Here is a 3667-nt window from a genome sequence, read left to right as displayed (position 1 = left end):
TCTATAATGTGCATTTTTCTGTGCACTTAATGTATAATTTGCCTGGACTTTGTCCCTGAGTCCTGGGAGATAACCTCTAATCCCTTGCAATTTCCTGAGTGATAGGCGTGTCTTTGTCAATCCTAGTGAGCCCCCACGGACCACACTACATAGTTTATGCTAATGAGGTGAATCATGGGAGGCCCCTAGATAGTTTATGCAATGAGATGACTAAGAATGGAGGCTGGCCATACTAGAAAGACCAACCATATTACTAGAGGGTTGGGTCATTGAACTATGTGAGAACAGCCCAGTCACCAGAGAGAGAGAGAGGGAGGCTGTAGATTGAGTTAAACCAGATGGCCAACTAACAGATGGCCAACACAGAGGGTTTATCTGAATGGTCTAGTCTGCCATTACCAGGAGGAGAAGACACTGGGTTTATTCCAATCTCAGTAGTCACTCCTCAATCTTCTTTACTAGTTCCTTATCTTCTCTCAAAATTCTCTTTTGGGAGATGGGAGGATGTTGAAAATGTTCTCTATTTTGATCTGGAAGGCAGTTACACGAGTGTAGAACTGTGTTAAGATTGTACACTTAGGTTTCTGTGATTTGCCATATGTATGTTAACCCTCAATTTATTTTATTTTATTTATTTTATTATTTATTTATTTATTGACACAGAGTTTCGCTCTTGTAGCCCAGGCTGGAGTGCAGTGGTTCCATCTTAGCTCATTGCATCCTCTGTCTCCTGGGTTCAGGCGATTTTCCTGCCTAAGCCTCCCAAGGAGCTGAGACTACAGCTGCCCAACCCCATGCCAGGCTAATTTTTTATTTTTGTAGAGACGGGGCTTCACCATGTTGCTCAGGCTGGTATCGAACTCCTGGCCTCAAGTGATTCACCTGCCTCGGCCTCCCAAAATGCTGGGATTACAGACACGAGCCACTGAGCCCGGCCTGTTATACCTAAACTTTTAACAGATGTCATACAAAAGTGGAAATACATGGTACAAGCTGGAAGAAGATGTTTATCCTGCATACAATTGACAAACGATTGATTATCAAGAATATATTTTGAGAACTCCTAGAAATCAATAAGAAAGACAAACAGCCCAGTATGATAATAGACAAAAATCATGAACAGGAATTCCTTAGAAGAAGGAACCTATGTGGCCAATAAACACATGAAGATATGCTCAGCTCATCAGTAGTCGGGGAAATGCTAAATATGACTACAAAAAAAATCTTATACCCATTTGATTGGCAAAGATTAAGAAACCTGGCAACATCAAAGGTTACAGAGGATGCAGAGCAGTGGGATCTCATACACTTTGCAACATGTTGGGAATATAAATGAACACAACCAGTTTGGAAAACAATGTGGCATCAATATATAAAGTAGATCATTGACAACTCAGCGACTCCTGTCAGTGTCCACTGGACAAGAATTTCACAGCAGCACTGGCCACAGTAGCAAAAACCTGAGAGCTACGCAAATGATCACAAAGAAGAGAATGTGTAGATCAACTATGGTATATGCACACCATGATATACTATGTAGCAAGGCAAATGGGTGAACTGCACTTTTATGCTCAACAACGGATCAATGTTGGTATAAGTATGTAAAAATGCAGTTACCACAAGACTACATGCAGTATGACAACCTTTTCATAAAATTCAAAATCAAGCAAAACTGAAGAGTATAATTGCCAGGCGCAGCGGCTCACGCCTGTAATCCCAGCACTTTGGGAGGCAGATGTGGGTGGAGTGGTTGAGTCCAGGAATAGGAGACCAGCCCGCGCAACATGGCTAAACTCCTCTCTACAAATAATTAGCCAGGCATCACGGCACGCGTTTGTGCTCCCAGGTACTTGGGAGGCTGAGGTGGGAGAATCACCTGAGCTGGGAAGGTTGAGGCTGCAGCGAGCCAAAATCATGAGTGAGTGAGTGAGTGAGTGTGTGTGTGTGTGTGTGTGTGTACTTATTTGCAATAAAAATCAAAGAAATACCAAGAGTCCAATTCAGGTTAGGGTTGCTTCCAGTGGGAGTGAAGAGGGTCAGGAGGATGCAGTGAGGGGGAGCTCAGAGGTGGATGTAGGTTACTGGTAATAGTCTAGTTTTTGGACTGAGTAATAGGTAAATGGGGGAACACTGCATTATAAAATAAATAAACAAATAGGGCCTGACATCCATCATGAGTAGCATGTTATGAAACCAGGAGTATTATTAACTCAATTCTATATAGCCTAAGTCTCCTCCAAAAATCAAATGCTGCATTGGATTACTTAGACCCGGGTCTGAAATATTTGTTCTTCCCTCCTTCCAGTCTACACAGATGCTCCCCCAGCTCTTTGGTCAGGCCAGGAAGCATTCGAGTGTGATATCTCTCTCTTTGTATATATTTGAGCAGGAGGCACTAGAGCAGGGCTGCATGTCTTGCATCTGGCAGATGTTTAACCCAGATGTTAGCTGGGACAGAAAGAATCCCCCAGAACCCTGGAATAAACTGGGTCCCAATGATCAATACAAGTTCTACTCAGTGAATGTAGATTACAGCAAACTGAAAAAAAATGTCCAGACTTCTAAATTAAATGTTTCCCTACAAAACAATTTAGAATGAAGGTCTTCCAGAGGCCCTTTGCACAATTTTCCCCTTAACTAGGAGATATTTCTCCTCTAAGTGCACTAAAATCATGTTAGTGTATCGTGTTGGGTTTTAACACTGATCAGTAAATATGTTTACCCATTTATTATGAAGAACATGACAAAGGATACAGACGAACAGCCAGATGAGAGAGATGCATAGGGCACAGTATGTGGGAAGGGGCATGGAGCTTCCATGACCTCTCCAGGTGCACCTCCCTCCAGTAACTTCCACGTGTTCAGCTATCCGGAAGTTCTCTTCTCCCCAAATTCTTACAAATAGAGAGCCCCCGGGCTCAGTCCTTGGTCTGATTCTTTCCTTTTACTATACTCTTGTCATAGCTGATGGAAGATCCTGGTTTTAATACCACCTGTATCAGAAACAAGACAAACGTGCCCCCTTTCACCACTTCAATGCAACATAGTACTGGAAATTTTAGCCAAAAAATGTGGGCAAGAGAAAACAATTAAAAGCACACAAATCAGAAAATAAAAAGTTTCTGGGCACGGCGGCTCATACCTGTTATCCTAACATTTGGGAGGCTGAGGATGATGAATCGCATGAGGCCAGGAGTTCGAGACCATCCTGGGCAACATGGCGAAACCCTGCCTCTACCAAAAATACAAAAGTTAGCCGGGCGTGGTGGCATGCGACAACTGGGCGTAGTCCCAGTTACCTGGGGGGCTGAGGCATGAGAATCGCTCGAACCCAGGAAGTCGAGGCTTCAGTGAGCCAAGATCCCATCACTGTGCTCCAGCCTGGGTGACAAAGAGAGAACCTATCCCAAAATGCAGAAGAAACAAAAGCAAGAATTTAAATTATCTCTGTCTGCAGACGACAACGACATGATTTTATATATCTAAAATCTTAAAATATTTTACAAAAAACCTTAAAATTCAAATAATTTTAAGGAAAGTTGCAAAATACAAAGTCAACATACACAAATCAGTAGCATTTCCATACGCTAATAACAAGCTATCTGAAAAAGAAATCAAGAAAACAATCCCATTCACAGTAGCTCTCAAAAATAATGTAAACTACTTA

The 3667-nt window shown here is 42.3% G+C and overlaps 1 pseudogene; it reads left to right on the top strand.

Moving 5' to 3' along the window:
• The first annotated feature begins 2314 nt into the window (after positions 1 to 2314).
• LOC123571079 (cytochrome c oxidase subunit NDUFA4 pseudogene) lies at positions 2315 to 2599 on the top strand (annotated as a pseudogene).
• The last annotated feature ends 1068 nt before the right edge of the window (positions 2600 to 3667 follow it).

This window comes from Macaca fascicularis, chromosome X (genome assembly GCF_037993035.2).
Source record: "Macaca fascicularis isolate 582-1 chromosome X, T2T-MFA8v1.1".
Lineage (NCBI taxonomy): Eukaryota > Metazoa > Chordata > Mammalia > Primates > Cercopithecidae > Macaca > Macaca fascicularis.
This window is presented reverse-complemented; position numbering and strand designations above follow the sequence as displayed.